The sequence below is a fragment of the Macrotis lagotis genome, chromosome 1 (genome assembly GCF_037893015.1).
Source record: "Macrotis lagotis isolate mMagLag1 chromosome 1, bilby.v1.9.chrom.fasta, whole genome shotgun sequence".
NCBI classification, from domain to species: Eukaryota; Metazoa; Chordata; class Mammalia; order Peramelemorphia; family Peramelidae; genus Macrotis; species Macrotis lagotis.
The window spans coordinates 693,180,041-693,199,625 of record NC_133658.1 but is presented as its reverse complement, the minus strand read 5'-3'; the positions used below and the strand labels follow the sequence as shown (position 1 = coordinate 693,199,625).

At 34.4% G+C, this 19,585-nt stretch overlaps 1 protein-coding gene and 1 pseudogene across 1 annotated transcript in view; both read left to right on the top strand.

Annotated features, from left to right (window-relative positions):
• The window catches only part of MYO3B (myosin IIIB), a 567,258-nt gene that overhangs the window by 29,288 nt on the left and 518,385 nt on the right, over positions 1-19,585 (top strand). The window lies entirely within an intron of this gene.
• On the top strand, positions 2,828-18,579 carry LOC141510202 (complement component 1 Q subcomponent-binding protein, mitochondrial pseudogene; annotated as a pseudogene).

Below are 19,585 nucleotides of genomic sequence, written 5' to 3'. Positions count from 1 at the left end.
GGAAATAGGATGACAAATGAGATCAGTGAAAGCACTTTGAACACTAGGGCTTTTGAGTTACACAGATTGTATAGAAACTGATTTTCTTTAGCAGCTTTTGACTGGTGGTCAAGATGTATTCTTAAATTTTTTTTGTATCAGGATCCCTTTACAGTTTTAAAAATTATTGAGGACAGCTGCCTCACTCCCCTTTTCCCCAAGAGCTTTTGTGTATGTGGGTAATAGCTATCAATATTTACTCTATTAGATATGAAAATGTCTTTGTGTTTTAATGAAACTAGTTTTGACCTTGTGGACCCTCTGAAAGGTTCTCAGGGAACCTCAGGTATGGACCATATTTTGAGAACCACCAAGGACTTTAAGCTATCCAAACTATATCAATTAAGAAATTTTCTAATAATGACTTACTTTATGGTAATCGTCAGAGGGAACCAATACAAAAAAAATGAAACAAAATTTAACAAGTTATCCAAAAATAAAAACCATATTCCAATCTTCTCAAAAGTATTAATCTTTTATAAAGTTTTTAGAGGGACTTCCTGGGGGCAGAGCTAAGATGGAGGAGTAGAGAAGGACTCCGTTGAGTTCTCTCAACATTCTCTCCAAACAACTTAGAGATAACTCAGATTGAATTGGCAGAGCCAATATAAAGTCAGAGTAAGTTATTCTTCTTGCCCGAAGGTAGGAAAGAGAAATCTGTGACTTGGGGGTGGAGGCTTGTGGAGAATCCACAAAGATAAATAGCAGTGATGGACTTTGTTAACACAGAAGCAGCAGCTTTGGGAGTTTTTTTTTAACTTTTTTTTTTTTTACAAAGCTTTTAGCTTATTTTTTCTAATAACATGCAAAGATAGTTTTTAGCATTCATCCTTTTGTAGGCTTTTGAATTCCACATTATTCTACTACCTCCCTTTCCCATGGCAGCAAACAATCTGATATAGGTTATATATGTACAGTCATATTTAATGTATTTCTGTATTAGTCATATTGTGAAAAGAAGAATTAGAACAAAGGGGGAAATCATGAGAATTTAAGAAAAAAACATAAAATGTTTTAAAAAGTGAATACAATATACTCCAAAAATTTTTTTTCTGAATGTGGATGGCATTTTCTATAACAAGTCTCTCAGGATTGTCTGATCATTGAGCTACTGAGAGGAGCTGTATCTATCATAGTTGATCATCTTACAATACTGCTCAATGTGTACAATGTTGTCCTGGATCCTTCACTTCACTCAATATCAGTTCATACAAATCTTTCCAAGTTTTTCTAAAATCTGGCTGCTCTTGATATCTCGCAGAACAATAGTACTCCATAACATTCATATAACAGCTTATCCAGTCATTCCCCAATTGAAGACATCCCCTCAATTTCCCATTCTTTGTCTCGACAAAAAGAGTTGATATCAACATTTCCATACATGTGCATCTTTTCTCCTTTTTTTAGTCTCTTTGGGATATAGACCCAGTTGAGGTATTGCTAGATCACAGGATATACACAGTTGCCCTTCAACATAGTTAGCTTTGGGAGTTGTTAAGCCAGACACAGTAAGGCAACCTGGTAACTAGTCAGAAAGGGATTATAGAGGACTCTAGTGCTAGTACTGGATGCAGGACCAAACTCTAGCAACTCCATTGCTTGTATCCACTTGTGGATCAGAATTCAAGTTAGAGAAGAGCACTTTTGGTCAAGAGGGAATGAGAGAACTGAGGAGGTCAGGAAAGAGGAATACTGGTCTCAAGGGTCAGGAATTATTAGGAACAATATCATTTCCAATAGCAAAGAGGCCTTGGCCCTGAGCAGCATTAGTGATTACAAACTAAGGGATCAGGGGCCCTTTCTGGGTAAGAACCAGAGTAAAGACCAAAATAGTGATTACACATCTCCCCAGATCAATTATCTTAGAAGCACAGAAAACTTCCTCACTTCCAAACAAGCTCTGAGGATAGCAGAACCAAAAAAACTGAAACTTTATACAGGCCTCTCTCTTCTCCTTACCTATCTGAGAAGAGAGCCTGCCTTTAACATAAAGTTCAAAATCAAGAAATAGGATAGAAAAATGAGCAAACAAAAAAAAAGAGAACATGATCATAAAAAGATATTATAGTGATAGGGAAGATCACTCAGAAGAAAATGAAGTCAAAACATCTACCCACAAAGCTTCAAAAGAAAAATCCCAAGTTGGCTACAAGCCCAACAAGCATTAGTAGAAGAGCTAAAAATAATTTTAAAAAATCTATTAAGAGTAGTGGAAGAAAGATTAAGTAAAGAAATGAAAGCAAAGAAAGATAATTATTAAAAGGCAATTAATAGTTTGGTAAAAAAAAAAGGTACCAAAATAGTGGTGAAAATAATGTTTTAATAAATAGAATTGACCAAATAGCAAAAAAGAGGTGCAAAACTCATTGAAGAAAATTATTCCTTAAAAATTATAATTGGCAAAGAAGACATAAGGAATTTCAAAAGATATCAAGAAACAATGAAAGTCAAAGGATTGAAAAAAATTAGAAAAAATGTGAAATATCTCTTTGGAAGAATGACTGACCTAGAAAATAGATTGTGAAGAGATCATTTAAGAATTATTGAACTGGTCCTTCTGGTTTCCATCAGCACTCCCAACTCCTCCACTTGTATCTCAGTCATGGCCCTGCTGCTGCTACCCCTGCTGTTGCATCTTTCAGCTGGACCCTCTGCCCTCTTGATACTGCTCCCTGCATGGCCACAGTCATCTGAATCTTTGGAGGTCTCCTGTGAGGAGGAATCACTAATGGGCCACCCGCCTTTACCCCCCCCCCCAGCTCCACTGATGCAGAAATAACCTGTGCTCATGCACATATCAAGAGGGCTCCACACTGAGGAAGAAATAGCCTTTGCCAAATTCCTAACAGGTGAAATTTAAGAGAAGAGGAAAATTCAGAATCACAAATCCCTCCCCAAGATATCTGGGGATTGGGGACTGGATGAGCAAGGGTCAGAAGCCAAGCTGGAGATTAGTCAGCAAGATGATCATGGTCACATTCCATATTAACAGCACTATCCCATGATCTTTTGATGATTAGAAACCAGATGAATGGAAAGTCCAAGAAAAGCATGAACCTAGATTTATGTCAGCTCTGAACTTTATGGTGGAGATTGTGAAGAACAATACCAAGAAGACCCTTGTATTATACTTCCACAATTCAAAAGATGAGATTCAGTAGGAAGAAGAGGAGGATGAGAGTGACATCTTCCATTCAGGAAGTGAGCTTTTGGCCTGTTAGTGAATCCAACTGGAAGGAAACAAATTACATGCTAAACATAGATTCCCTAGACTAGGCCACTTGGTGAACTTTCTGGATGACTGAGAAGCACTGATTGAATTCTTCACAGTCTTAAAACACCAGGAATACATCAACTCTCTGGAAGATCTGAAAGGGTCAGTAGGGAGGTCTAAGGATCTAGGACCTTTTCTTAGAAGAGAATAGTTATCTTGACAAATCAAGGAGAAAGTTCAGTAAAATGCTGTCAGATATAAATTATGTCCCTAACCCACTTTTATTTACTTATTCTGCTGGCATTTTTGTATACCATTATGGAATGATGAAAAATAAAACTACTTGGACCCCTTCAAAATAAAATAAAATAAGAATTAGTGGACTACTTTAAAACCACGATCAATTTATTCTAGACATCATATTTTAAAAAAAATTACTGGGCAACTAGCTGGAATCAGGAGGACTTGAGTTCAAATCTGGCCTCAGATACTTAATAATTGCCTAGCTGTGAGACCCTGAGCAAGTCACTTAACCCAATTACCTTAAATAAATAAAAAATTATCAAGAAAAACTACTCTATTAAGCTAGAAAGAGAGTGGTATTATAGTCAGGTTCTCACAAGATTTAGCAGGTACTAAATTAAAGGAGAGTATGACTTCAAATATGATAGTCTGGAAGAAATAAGAACTGGGATTACCACCAAGAATACCTACCCAGCAAAATTAAATATAGTTTTCCAAGGTAAAAAATGGATATTTAATGAAAGAGAGGACTTTCAAGCATTCTTGATAAAAAGACCAGAACTGAATAGAAAATGTGATTTTGAAATAAAAGAATCAAGCATGAAAAAGTAATTATGAAAGAGAAATCATAAGGAACTCAATAAAGTTAAACTATTTTCTGTATGGGAGGATGATAAATATAACTGCTGAGAACTATATTTTAATTAGATCAGTAAGAAGGAGTCTACATAGAAAGAGGGAGTGTGAATGAGTTGATTATATTGGGGTAATTTATAAAAAAAATAGGTGAGAAATAGAGGCATACAAAGCTGGGTGGTTCTTTCTGTTCCAGTGTCTCCCATGCTACACAGTCAATTCCAAAGTTCTTAAGAAAGACCTTCAGAGTGTCCCTGTATTGCTTCTTCTGATTCTCCTGTGAGTGATTATCCTCTGTGAATTCCCCCTAAAATAATGATTTCAGCAAGTGTATGTTTGACATTTGCACAATGTGGCCAGTTCATCGGAGTTCATCTGTAGTAACATCTGAATGCTTGGCAGTTTAGCTCAAGAAAGGACCTCAGTAATCTTATCCTGCTAGGAAGTCTTCAAAATATAAGATAATTTAAATGGAAGTAATTTAATTTCCTGGTATGGTACAGGTAGATATCCAGGTTTCATAGGCATACAGCAATGAGGTCAACCAATATCTCTGTAGACCTTCTCTCACAGATTTTCTTTCTGAGCCTTCCAAATACTGGCAATGCATGTGTCAATCTCATTATTAATGTGTGCTTCCCTGGAAAGGACACTGCCAAAGTGAACTTAGCCACCATATTCAAAACTCCACTTGCTGTAGTCAATTGTACCATATAAGGATGGTATGGTGCTGACTGATGGAGCACATGTGTTTCCTTAGTGTTAATTGTTAGACCAAAATTAGCACAAGCAGAAGAGAATTGATTGTTGCATTTCAACTTCAGAGGCTTCATTATGCACCAATACTTCCTCCTCTTTGGTCTTGGTTTGAAGCCTTTTCAAGTGGAAGAATTTTCTAGCAGTGCAGTAGTTGACCTTGATGCTGTGTTCAACCTCAGGGAAGGCTGAAAGCATCATGCTAAAAGCCATGGGAAACAAGCACACAGTCTTGTTTCACTACTTTGGTGACTGGGAAAATTTGAGAGTGTTGTCCACTATCCAGTTACATGCCATCATGAAATTTATGTACAATATTGAAGAACGTCTCTGGGCATTAATGGTAGGTAGCACTTGATAATAATATGAGAGCTGAATAGAAAATGTGATTTTGAAATAAAAGACTCACACATGAAAAAGTAATTATGAAAAAGAAATCCTAAGGAACTCAATAAATTGGTTCAAAGAGGGGGGAAATATGTGTCTGTGTGTGTGTGTGTGTGTGTGTGTGTGTGTGTGTGTGTGTGTGTGTTTGTGTGTACAACTCTCCCTCTCACCCTCTCTTTCCCAACAGGAAATAGGAAGGATAAAAGGATGACATAAGAGTAGACAGTGGTCAGAAACAAAAAACCAATAACAAAACTTTAGAGAAGGATTAGAATAAAAAAGAAAGAGGGATAATCAAAAGAGAAATATACAATTAGTAATCATAAGCAATCATAACTGTGAATTGAATAAATTCAACCACAAAGTAGAAGCAGATAGCAGAACGGATTAGAAATCAGAATCCAACAATATGTTATTTGTGAGAAATATACTTGAAACAGAGACACAGTTAAAATAAGGGCCTAGAGCAGGATCTGTTATGCTTCAGCAGAAGTAAAAAAAAGGCAGGAGTATCAATCATGTCTCAGACAAAGCAAAAGCAAAAACAGGCCTAATTTAAAGGGATAAACAATGAAACTACATGTTGGTAAAAGACACTAGACAATGAAGTATTAGCCATACTAGGCACTAAATGATAAAACATTCAAATTCTTAAAGTTGAAAGAACTGCAGGAGGAAATAGACAGTGGTTAGATAAATTTCACCATAAAATAGATAAGAAAGAAGTAAAGGAAATGAACAGAATCTCAGAAAAGTTAGAAATGGCAGACATTTGGAGAAAACTGAATGGGTATAGCAAAAAGTATACGTTTTTCTCAGCTGAACATAGCAACTTCACAAAAATTAGCCATATAACTAGGGCAAGGCCACGTTAGACCTATGAAGTCATTTGGTCTGGCACTGCAAAGCAAGGACAGGTAGAATGGTAATTTAAAAAATCTAGAAGTTTGTTTTGTGAATTAATAAAATGTTTGATCAAATATGATAGGTTAATATTTAAGTTTTGGTATATGGCAGAAAAAGCTTCCCTCCCACTATATTAGGGCATAAAAAAAACATCACAACTAAATGCAGGAAAACTAAAACATTAAATGCATCCTTTTTCAGGCCATAATGTAATAAACATTACATTTAAATAAAATACCTTTGAAGCATAGATTAAAAATTAATTGGAAATTAAATGATCTAATACTAAAGAATGGTGGGTATGTCAAAAAGAAATCATAGAAAAATAATTGTTTTAAAGAAAATGACAATAAGAAAACATTTAAAAATTTGTGGCATACAGGAAAAGTTTATTTCTCTAAATGTGTGCATCAATAAAATATAGAACATATCAGTAAATTGGAAAGCAACTAAAAAACTAGAAAAATTATAAATTGTAAATCCCCAGTTAAACATCATCTGAAAATTGAAGGACAGATTAATAAAACTGAAAAAAAAAAACCCTATGGAACTAATAAAACTAGGAGCCTATTTTAATTAAATAAAATAGAGAAACCATTGGTTAATTTGATTGAAAAAAAAATGACTAGGATTAAAAAATTAAAAGAATGAATATACCACCAATGAAGATAAAATTAAAGCAATTGTTAGGAATTATTTTGCTTAATCATATAATAGCAAAACTGACAAACTAAGAGAAATATGTGAATATATACAAAAATAATAGAAGAAGATACAGAGTACCTAAATAACTCTTAGGAAAAGAAATTGAAAATGCCATCAAGGAGCTCCCTAAGAAAAATTTCTCCAGGACTGGAAGGATTTATTTACAAGTAAAGTTTAGCAAACACTTAAGGAAGAAATAATTCCAAATGATATAAACTATTTGAAAAAATAGATTTAAAAGACTCCTACCAAATTCCTTTTATGATTAAAAATATGGTTTGATACCTAGACCAAAGAAAGCAAAAACCAAAGAAAACCACAGACCAATTTTCTTTTTTCTTTTATTGGCTAGGCAGTGGGGTTAAGTGACTTGCCCAAGGTCACACAGCTAGGTAATTATTATCTGAGGTCAAATTTGAACTCAGGTCCTCCTGACTCCCTGGCTGGTGCGCCACCTAGCCACCCCACAGACCAATTTTTTTAATGAGTATTTATTTATACAAAAAAATTCAAATAAAAATAATAGCCAGAAGATTACAGCAATATATCAAAAATATCATACATTATAACCAGATAGAATTTATAACAGGAATGTAGGACTGGTTCAACATTAGGATAACTATTGGCATCGCTGACAATATCAATAATAAAAACAACGAAAAGCATATGATTATATCAACAGATGCAGGAAAAACTTTTGGCAAAGTATAACATAACCCATTACTATTAAAAACACCAGAAAACATAGAAACAAACTGAGTATTTCTAAAGATGGAAATGAACTTAAAGTCTCCCCAATAAGATCAAGGTGAAACAAAGATTTTCAAGATCCCTACTATTCTTTAATATTATGCTGACATGTTAGCTGTAGCAATGACATGAAAAAGAAATTGAAGGAATAAAAATAGGCAATGAGGAAATAAAACTATTTGCAGATGAAACAATTAACAACTTCAGCAAAGTTGCTGTATATAAAACAAACACATACAAATCATCAGCATTTCTATTTACTACCAATAAAATTCAGAAGGAAGAGATAGAAATAGATAGTCTATTTGAAATAACTGCAGTCATTATAAAGTATTGGGAGCCTACCTAGCAAGAGAAACTCAGCAAGTATGTGAACTTAATTGCAAAACACTTTGCACAGAAATAAAGACAGATCTAAACAACAGAAGAAATATTAATTGCTCATGAGTAGACTAGATCAATATAATAAAAATTATCATTCTATTTAACTTATTCAGTGTCATTCCAATCAAACTATCAAAGAATTATTTTATAACCTTGAAAAAATAATAACAAAATTCATTGGAGGAACAAAAGGTCAAGATTCAAGGGAATCAATAGAAAAAAAATGTGAAGGAAGATAGTCTAAAGTTCAGATTTCAAACTGTATTACAAAATGGTCATCAACAAAAATTGTTCAGTCATGTCTAACTCTTTGTAACTCCATTTGGCATTTTCTTGGCAAAGATACTGAAGAATTTTCTATTTCCTTCTCCAGCTCCTTTTAATAAGGAATAATAATAAGATAAGGGAAACTGAGGCAAGCAGTGTTTAGTGACTTTCGGTTCATTGAACTGCCTAACTGCCCAAACAATTTGGTACTGATTGTGAAATAAAGTGGTGGACAAATGGAATGGATTAGATATACAATATACAGTAGTAAATGATCACAGTAATCTAGTATTTAATAAACCCAAAGATCTAAGTTTTTGGGTTAAGAATTCAACATTTAACACAATTGCTGGGAAAACTGGAAAGCAACTTGGCAGAAATGAGACAAAAAACAACATCTCACTCTTGGTATACCAAGATAAGGTCACAATGGATAAATAATTTCTATATAATGTCAAAATCTAAGTAAATTACAGGAGCATGGAGAAATTTACCTGTTAAATTTATGGATAAGTATAGAGTTTATGACCAAACAAGAGGTAAAGGATCATAGGAAATAAAATAGATCATTTGAGATTATATGAAATTAAAAAACTTTTATACAAAAACAAGCTATTATAGTTAAAATTAGAAAGAAAGCAGGAAACTGGAAAAAATACTTTTTTAATACTGCTTCGGTGATAAAGGCCTCATTTCTCAAATATTAGAAAAATGAGCAAATTTACAAAAATAAGAACCATTCTCCATTTGATAAATGGTCAAAGGATATGGACAGGCAGTTTTCAGAAGAAAAACCCCAAAGCTATCAATAGTCAAAATTGCTATGAATCATTACTGATTAGAGAAATGCAAATTAAGATAACTAATACATCACTTCACACCTATCAGGTTGGCTAACAGGACAGAAAAACAAAATGAGAAAATAGGAGGGAATGTGGGAAAATTGGGACACTATTGCATTATTGGTAGAATTATGAACTAGCCCAATCATCCTTGAAAATGATTGGTAACTATCCTCAAAGAATTACACAACTGCATAACCACTAGGTCTGTTCAAAGAAATAGAAGAAAAGTGAAAAGATTTATTTGTAGCAGCACTTTTTGTGGTGGTAAAGAAATGGAAATTGAGGGAATGTCCATCAATTGGGGAATGATTGAACAAATTGTGGAATATGATTGTGATGAAATACTACAAGTAGGATGATTTCAGAAAAACCTGGGAAGACTTATAGGAACTCATATAAAATGAAGTAAGCAGAATCTGGAGTACAAAGTTCAAAGTAACAGCAATATTGTAATACTGATCAACACCTAAGCTTCTCCAATCAAAATGATGATCCAAGACTATTCTGAAGACCCAAGAAGAAAAATGCTGTCCACTTCTGGAAAGAGAACTGAATGCAGATTGAAGCATACTGTTTAGAAACTTATTTTTCTTATTTTATTTTTTCCTATGTTTTCTAAAATATGGTCAATGTGGAAATATGTTTTGCATTACTTCACATATATAATTGCTATTAAATTGCTTGCTTTCTCAAAGTGTAGTTGGGGGAAGAAATTTTGAACTCAAAAATTTAAAATATTTAAAAAATTAATTTAAAAAATTTAAAATTTGTTTGCATATAACTGGGATAGTTAATGAAAAAAATTAAAAAAATCTTGAAAAGTTATTTGGGTAATTTGATATACTGTCATGACACTAGTGGTCAGAGTATTTGGACTTAAATTGCCACTGTAAAAATTCATAGTAAGAATATATCTTTAAGGGGCAGCCTTGGAGTTAGGAGGACTTGAGTTCAAAATAGACCTCAGACACTTGATACTAGTTGTAGCAAGTCATTGCCACTTGGGCAAGTCATTTTAACCCCATTCACCAAAAAAAACCTCCAAACAAAATAAGAATGTTTCTTTGAATGAGATTATCAAGTACTTTTATTAATGATGAAAGGTAAAGGGAATTTATACTTCTCCATTCTCTACCTCTCTTTGTCTGTCTGTCTGTCTGTCTCTCTCTTTCTTTTTCCTTCTCTGTTTATCTATCTCTGTAGATGGAACCAAAAAAAACACTTTCATACTTGATAATTCTTTATTTAAAGGAATATACGAGTGTTTTAAAAATGCTTTATTATAAAATTTATTATAAAATTATAAATTTATTAAGCACTCTTATGACCAATTCAAATAGCTTTGCAACATTAACAAATTAATGAATAAATTACATTTAAATACATGAATTTGAAAACATCTAATATTAGAATTTTTCAGGATCTAAGTCTTTATCAGGATTCCTTGTCCATTTGTTCCTAATTCACTTTTCCTCTTAGGTGGTTATTCTTTACTATATATTCATTTTTTTCATATTATGCTTTCTTTATTTTTTAATTATTTTTAAGGCTGTTTAATTTTTTTAATGTTAGGTTGTTTTTGTTTTGTTTTTGGCAACGATAAATAACATGGCTATAAAAGATTTTTTTTAAGTCGGTAACTTTTTGGTAATTTATTTTTGAAGTTGGGTATTCCCAACTTTGGAATTATTTCATTAAAGAGGATTTTTTTTCCTTCTAAAACTTTCTAAAAAAATATTCTACTAGTTTGTTTCCACCAATAAGGAATGACTATACCTGTTTTTCTATAGTCCCAACCAGGGTTGATTTTTTTATTGCTTTTAATTTGGGGAGCCTTTAAAATGAAGACTATTTGAACTCAGAAGACCTGATTTCAGATTTTGGTTATTTTGCCACTTGGGGTCATCCAGAAAAATATACAGTTTGAAGTAGGTGATTCATTAGAGAGTACTAAATCTATGACCCAATAATTACTTTGGTCTATTTACTAGTTATATAGTGATATTTCAAAGTTAGTTTAGTTTTGCCAGCAATTACAAATGAGGTAATATTTTTTCAAATGACAGTTAAACATATTATATTTCTGCATTTGAAAATTACTTGAAAATATCCTTTCACAATTTATCATCATCTGACAATGCTTAACAGTTCCTTATATTTTTAGATGTTAAACTTTTAAGTCATATTTGCCTCTTATAGTATTTTTTTTTTTAGGATTTTGTGAGGCAAATGGGGTTAAGTAGCTTGCCCAAGGCCACACAGCTAGGTAATTATTAAGTGTCTGGGACCAGTTTTGAACCCAGGTCCTCCTGACTCCAGGGCTGGTGCTTTATCCACTGCGCCACCTAACCACCCCCAATTATAGTATCTTTCCTGTAAACATATTTATTTTAATGCAGCAAAGCACATCTTATTTCATTTTTTTCTTAATTTTTATAATTTTTGTAACATTCTTGGATGTATTTGAAGATAATAATTGTTGATTTTTGTTTCTTAGTTTTCATATTCATTTATTAAATTTATTTCGATATTTCAGCATTTGCTCAATATGTTTATTCTCTCCCCCAATTAGATTACAGTCCCCTTATATCTTTGCAATTGATCAAGAGTCACTATGACTGGACAAAATAGTTTATGAGCCTCTTTGAATTTAGCTAGGTTGATCATTTTATGACAAACACCCAGTATGATCTTACTCAAAGACTTCCCAGCTTAGTAGGATCTAGTACCCAGGACAGGATAAAATCTCATAGGATGACTTTGGTAGTGAAATGTACTTTCAGACTTTTCCTCTTCTATTCATGCCTTCAAATCTTTTTGCCATCATTACTCACCTTCAGGCCTTTTCACCTTCTTTTCTTTATGACTTTAGTACCATCTTCCCCCTCCACCAGAATCCTTACAGTCATTCCTGGTAATTCAAGTTGATGATCTTTCTAATAGTCTTTTTTGGGGGAGGGGGTGAAGGCAATGGAGTTAGGCGACTTGCCCAAGGTCACACAGCTAGATAATTATTGTCTGAGGCCGGATTTGACTCAGGTTCTCCTGGTTATGGGTTATTGCTCTATCTACTGGGCCACCTACATGCCCCTAATATTTAGCCCTCTGATTCATCAATCACAATTTTGGTGCCTTTCATCTCCACATTATCTCAGCTACTTGGAAGTGGTTGATTACACGTAAGACCTCATCACCTCTCAAAATGGAACCCAGTATAATTTCATGCTACTTAAACTTAACTATGTCATCACTCCTGCATAATAATCACTTTGTTTATTCTATTGACTCCCTGTTGTGCTTTGTCACTCTGTCAGAGTGATTATTCCACCTCCTCTTTCCTCAATTCGACAAATATTCTTAGAAAGATGGCCTCATTTCCTACTCACCTGAAAAAACTGAGGGCCTCTGTCTCGAACGCCCTTATCTCCCATTTCAAAACCTCTGTTTTCATTGACTTTCTTCTTTTTTTTTTTCCTATAATTTTAGTAACTGAGGTGGACCTTTTCTTTGTCTAGGTTAACTTTTCAGTTTTTATCCACGATCCTCCTGTTCCCTATCAGAGATTATTTTATCAATCATATTCTTTCCCTTTTCCTTTCTTCCTTAACTTCAGCCTCTATTTTTCCAGTTGGCTTCTTTTCACAAATATGCTCATTTTTTCCTATTTTAAAAACACTTTTACTCCCACTGCCCCCCAAAATCCTTTTTCTTGACCATGTTATTCCCTTAAGTCACCATCTTCTCCTACCCTCTCCCCGCTTCACTGTTAAGATTTTAAAGAAAGACTATAATTATCATCTTCACTCTCTTGCCACCTACTCACTCCTCAAGCTCTTGCAGTCTGGCTTCCAAACTCACTATGTTATTGAAATTCCTCTTTCATCAGTGACCTTTCTGATGCCAGATTACATGAACATTTCTCAGTATTGTTCCTTTGACTCTTCTGGAGAAAATCGACTCTATTTACTAAAAACTTTCCATCTAGTCACTCTCCTTTAGCTTCAATGACACTCTTCATTCCAGTTCTCTTACCTTGCTTGTTCCTTTACTACCTCTACTCATTCACTGTACTCCTGTCCTTTAATTATTGTTTGTCTTCCCAAAATTCTTTTTTTATATACAAACAACCTTCAGGTTTTTATATTCAACTTCAGTCTCTTCCCTGAGCTCCACTTCTACAATTCTATTAACTACTGGACATTTTTGGTAGTTTTACCAATACCTCAAACTCAACATGTCCCAAACTGACCTCAACACCATCTCTCCTAAACCATTCTTCAAGGCTCTCAGGATCAAAAATCTTAGTTTTGGTTGGTCTCTCTCTCTCTCTCTCTCTCTCTCTCTATTTTCTTGTCCCTTTTCCTCTCTCCTATCACCCATAGCCAGTGATTTGACAAATCTATTAATCAATAAGCATTTATTTTTGAGTCTTCAATATTGCCTCTTGTATCTTTCTCCTTTACCTTATCCCATCTTCACATCATTCATATTATCACTACCCTTTTTTAAGGTTCTCATCAATTTTACTATATTACTTCCAATTAGTCTAATTGATCTCTCCCCATTTTCAATCTATCCTCCATACCAGTTGGCAAAATTATACTCTTAAATCCCAAATTTGACTGGATCATCCCCTTCTTCCAACAACCTGTGTGGCTCTCTATTGTTTATAGAAAGAAAAACAACTCTTTAATCTAGTATTAAAGGACCTTCATACTTCCATACCACTGTACCCTTCCAACCTCTTTTTCATGCTGTTCCCTTTCTTGAATCCTTTGTTTCAGTCAAATTGGACTTCTTTTTTTCTTTAAAAATTTTAAATAGTATTTATTCTCTCCAATTATATGTCAAGAAAATTTTTAGTTTTCATTTTTTACTTTTTTGTTTTTTTAAGCTTTCATTTTTACAAGATTTTGAGTTCTAGATTTTTCTCCCTCTCTCCCTCCCCTCACTCATCCTAAAATGGTAGGCAGTTTAACACAAATTATATATGTGCAATTATGTAAAACATGTTTCCACATTAGTCACAGTTGTAAAAGAAAAAACAGAACAAAAGAGAAAAAAATCATGAGAAAAATAAAATGAAAAAAGTGTTCTTTAATCTGTACTTGTTCATCAGTTCTTTATCTGGATGTGATTAGCATTTTCCATTATGGATCCTTTGTAGTTGGATCAGTTTGTTGCTGAGAATAGCTAAGTCATTTGTAGTTGATCTTCATACAGAATCGCTGATACTGTGTACAATATTTTCAAACTGAATTTCTTAGCTGTTCCCTTATCTTCTATCTTCCTTTGGAATTGTAAAATTGAAAATTGACTTTAATTCTATTTTGGAGACTTAGTCATTTTGGATTTCACATTTTTTTTTCTCAGTTCCTTAGCTTTGGAAACTTCACTGACTAACCATATCCTAGAATAACTTGCCCAAAGATCAAGCTTTTGACTTGTAATTTTGCCTCATCTTTGTAGGCCACCTCATCATCTACTTTTCAAGAAACTTCATTAACCTAAAAGGTCAATCATATCAATTTAATCAATTGTAACAACTCCCATGCTGGATTCCTCCCATCCCTTGAGAATGTTTGCCTTGGGACTCAAATCACACATTTTAACTGTGATTATAGGGGTTTCAGGGGTGCAGCTTCAAAAGATGTAATCTCAATTCTGAATGTCATTGATAGTCAATCAGAAGAAAATATCTATTTTGCTGGAGATTTTTGTCTGTCATCTTGTTGATTATTATAAAAGAACCTGTCAATTCTCATCACATGTCTCTGGAATGGCTGAGGTAGTCTCTTTATTAATTGATCCTCTTTATTAATAAATTTGTGCCCTATAAATAAATTATTAATCTCACAACTTTATGCTTCTGGTATCTTAATTTTAACCACAACAATATTTACAGAATTTGATCTTTAAAATGGGAAAAGAAATATGTCAAAAGTCTATGGATTGAGAAGTAGGACTAAAGTCATTTCAGGAGTTGAGACTGCTCAGATATCCTGGATTAACTGAGATTCTCCTAATTGCATTCTTTAATAGTCTAATTCTAGCACTAAACTATATACAGATATGAAGAAATCTGTTCTTAAAATCAAACACAGTGGCTCATTAATGACTGTCTGCTGAATTGAACTGAAGAATATTCTTATTAGATTCAATATGTGGCCTTCATTTTGGGTTACAGCTACTTGGTGGTTCCTAGTTAGGTCAGCACCAACCTGACTAGATATAGCCTAGGAGAGAAACACTGACTGATCACTAAGCATGCTCACTAGTACTTTTTTAATAAACAAAAGGGTTTTTTTTTAGAAAGCATCCCATACAGAAATAAATTCCATTCTATATGTTTGAGTCATCATATCCCTAAGTCAGAAGAATTTTAGCTGTTTTCATTACTACTGTTAGAATCATTAGGTTATCCCTCTAGCTATCATTTCTGTAGTTCCTTTTCAAGACTTTGATTATTCAAATATTTATTACTACTTTAAGTATCTCGGTGAGTCTCCCTAAGAACCAAATGTCTCTCTGCAATTTTGGACTTAAAGTTTCCCCTGATTCAGAGTTCCTTACTTCTACAATCCTCTCTCTACAATGGCTAGAAAACACTTTTAAATTGGGATAAATGTAATTTTACTTTACTTATCTCAGGTATTCCACAATTTTTTTTCTTAGATCTGGCTCCTTCCTAGAAAATAATACAACCAAGATTCTAAAAATGGGCCTGGCTTGACCTTTGAAAAATTTCTGCATATATTTATTTTATCTGATAAAGTAAAATACTTTTAAAAAATTTTTAAGGACCATACCTGTATACATATTAATGTCAGAATTGAACTATTAAAGGGAAAAATTAGGAGAAGCTCATGATCCAGGAAATCTGAATTTCCTCAGTTTTCTGGCCTTTAGACAATTCTTTTGTTAAAGAGCAACTTTTACATATTTCAAAGGAAAATAGATGCCCTACCTGGTGTCCTGGCATTAAGAAGATTTCTCTGCTGTGCTCGAGAAGTTTCAGTGATACTCTGTATAGTATAGAACTTAATAGCATTCTCTAAATCCAACACTCTCACTTCTTCTTTCTCTTTCCAAGTCTTTTACTCTCAAAATGGCCCCAATTTCTATGCCTTGAGGTGGGGGTAGGGATTTTGGACTTGACTCATCTGTACCTGAGCTGCAAAATATAGACAACTGAGTTCTCAAGTCAATTAGCAAATAAGTTGTGGTTTTATTTTGGTTTTCCTCAGATTTAGTATCTGAATGGAGTGCATAGAATCACTTTGTCTCTGGGTCTCTCTTTTCCTCTCACAGATTTGCAGTAGGAGAGATCATACTAGGATTTCATTTTAAATTGAACAAATATTTATTTAGTCCTTGGTATAAGAGAGTTCTTTAGTTTTCTTGATGGTGCAATATTTGAACAAGTATAAGGCTCCAAAGACAAAACTAAACATTCTTCATTTATTTATTTATTTGAGAGGATTTTGTTGAAAAAATTTCATTATTATTCATTGTATATATATATATATATGTATATACATATATGTGTATTTATGTATTCATTATGTATTTAATTAATATTTGTTAATATTCACTATATTGACATAAAGTTTTCTTTTTTGTTTTGTTTGGGTATTAGGGTTATATTGGTCTCATAAAATGATTCTGGTAGGGTTCTTTCTTTCCCAATTTTTGGGAATAATTTGTGAAATATGAGTACTAATTGTTCTTTAAAAGTTTGATAGTATTCTTTTATGAATCTATTAGGTCCAGGAGTATTTTTTTTTCCCTTTGTAGTTCCTCTACAGCTTTTTTTAGGTTTTTGCAAGACAATGGGGTTAAGTTACTTGCCCAAGGTCACACAACTAGTTAATTAGTACTTGTCTGAGTTTGGATTTGAACTCAGGTCCTCCTGACTCCAGGGCTAGTGCTGTATCCACTGCGCCACCTAGCTGCCCTCTCTCTGGTTTTCTGATAGTTTTTAAGTATTTTGTACTATTGAAGTTCTTCCTTTCTTTTTTTATTTTCAGTTTCGTTAGCCTATGACTCTGCATAATCTAGTCTGATGGTATTCATTCATTTATTCATTGACCATGAGGTAACTTGAAACAGTGGAAAGAGGGCTGACCTTGGAGTCAGAAGACCTATTTTCAAATCCTGCCTCTTGCTTTTGCTATGTGGTCTTGGTTACATCACTTTAGACTCTCAGTGACTCAGGCAACTTTAAAATCAAAAGTTGCAGAAAAGGTGCAATCGAAGTGTAATGTGCATTGGTAAAGAATGTTTTTCACTGATAGGAAATAGCAAATGTGGTAAAAAAAATAATTATCCATCATGCATTCAAAACATATTATGAAAGGCATTGTGGCATGGTAGCTAGAGAACCAGATACCTGGATTCCCATTCCCACTCTTACTGGTTTTGTGACCCTGACAAGTTACTTAGCCTCCAAGTGCTCTAGGCAACTTTCTAAGTTGCAAGGAAATTACTAATTTGCATTGGTAGAGGGAGTTCTTAATAGGGCAGTGAAATTCCAGGTGCAATCTCTATCTATATAATAATGTAAGCCAGATACTGGTGCTGATGATTAAAACAACAAGAGAAGCAGTTCTTGTCCGAAGAGTTTACATTCTATTTGGGGATCAGATGGAGAGAGACTACATACAGCAATAAGAAAATTCCTTAATACTCAAGTAATTTTGGGGGAAAAGTGGGTGGATTACAGACATGGAAATCGGGAATGGATCACAGCTGGCTGAGCCTTAAAGTGGTCTTGTTAATGTGAAGGCCAGAGAATTTATGTTCCTTCTAATCCTATTACATCAAAAGGGGACTAAGTTGATGGCTGCAGGGATGTTGAAGGAACTTGAGTATCTACTAGAGATTCAGTTTTCTGAAATTTTCAATGTTACTTGATGTGCCTGAACAAAGATGCTTTGCTTGTCCTTCATTCATTCATCTGTGTTCCCTTAGGCTTTCAAGGGCATCAAGCCATTTTATTCTGAGTCTCCCTGCTCTAGGGACAAATCATCTTGTGCTGGGGGAAATTGTACTTGGCTTCTGAGTCTCTGAAGTATAAAATAGGCTCCCAGGGGATTCTAGCCATGAGAAGGGTCCCAGGCAAGAGCTCAAGATGGTGCCATGGCTGAATAATAATTGAACTTTTTATCTCAGGTCCAGTTCATATCCCACACTGGAGCACTAGCAAAGCTGAGTCATATGTCAGATGTCAGATGTCAAGAGGGAGGTGGGGATGCCGATTCGGGAGGCGGGAGTGACACATCATCAGCTCTTTCTGAGGGGACTAAATATAGTAGCCCATCTGGAATGGAAGGAGGAGTGTGCTCTGGGGGTGAGGCTTTGGGTCCCCAAAGAGGAGAAAAGATCACATTCGACTCTGAGGCTTTGCCTCCCATTTACTCCATGCTGAGAGGAGATGGAAGCTAATTGCTAGGGTGAGGCTTTGAGGCTTCCCCGTTATTCTTCATGTGTTCCTCCTCCAGCTTCTGTTCCTCCACCTCTCCTCCAAACACTGAGATAATCAAGGGTTGCTTCAAGGTCCATACTTGAAACATGATGAACAAGAACTACTAATGGTGATCTACACCTGCTTTGTAATTTATGGGGTTAGTCTTTCCGGAGGCACAGAGATCAAGTGTCTGTCTGTCCAGGACTACAAAAGTCAGGAAATGTCAGTCAGGACTTGAACCTAGGTCTTTCTGACTGCACATTAGCCCTTTATCCTCTACACAATGACTGATTCTAACATTAAAAGAGGGAAAAACATGATCAAGGTAGGACCAGCTGAATTTTCATAGACCCTTGGGTTACTGTTACTGTGTTACTTATTTGATATCCCAAGTACTATAGATGGCATAGTGGATGGAGTGCCAGGCTTGAAGTCAGAAAAACTCATCTTCCTGAGTTAAATCTGGCCTCAGACACATCCTGGTTGTATGACCCTGGGCAAGTCACTTAACCTTGTTTCCCTCAGTTTCCTCATTAGTTGGAGAAGGAAATGGTAAACCATTATAGTATCTCTGCCAAGATAACCCCAAAAGAGATCACAAAGAGTCAGATATGACTGAAAATGACTGAAGTAATATTTCCAAATCTCAGTGCTTCCATTGAATAACCAGAATTTCAGAATTGAAAGGAATTTCATAGGACATCAGAAGGGGACTAGCCTGACTATACCTGAATAAGAATCACCAGAGGTCTTCTAGCCTTGGATGGGGGATCGATCTCCAGTGAAGAGGAAGTATCTCAGTTTATAGCTCTAATTGTTACATCTAATCTAAATCCAACTATATCATTCTATAACTTTTCTACTGTTTCTGTTCTCTTGGTTCAAGCAGAAAAGTCTAATCTTTTCATTTCATAGCCCTTCCAATATGTGGAGAGAGAAACCATGTCTTTCAAACAAGTTTCTTCTCTAGGTTGAATATCCTTA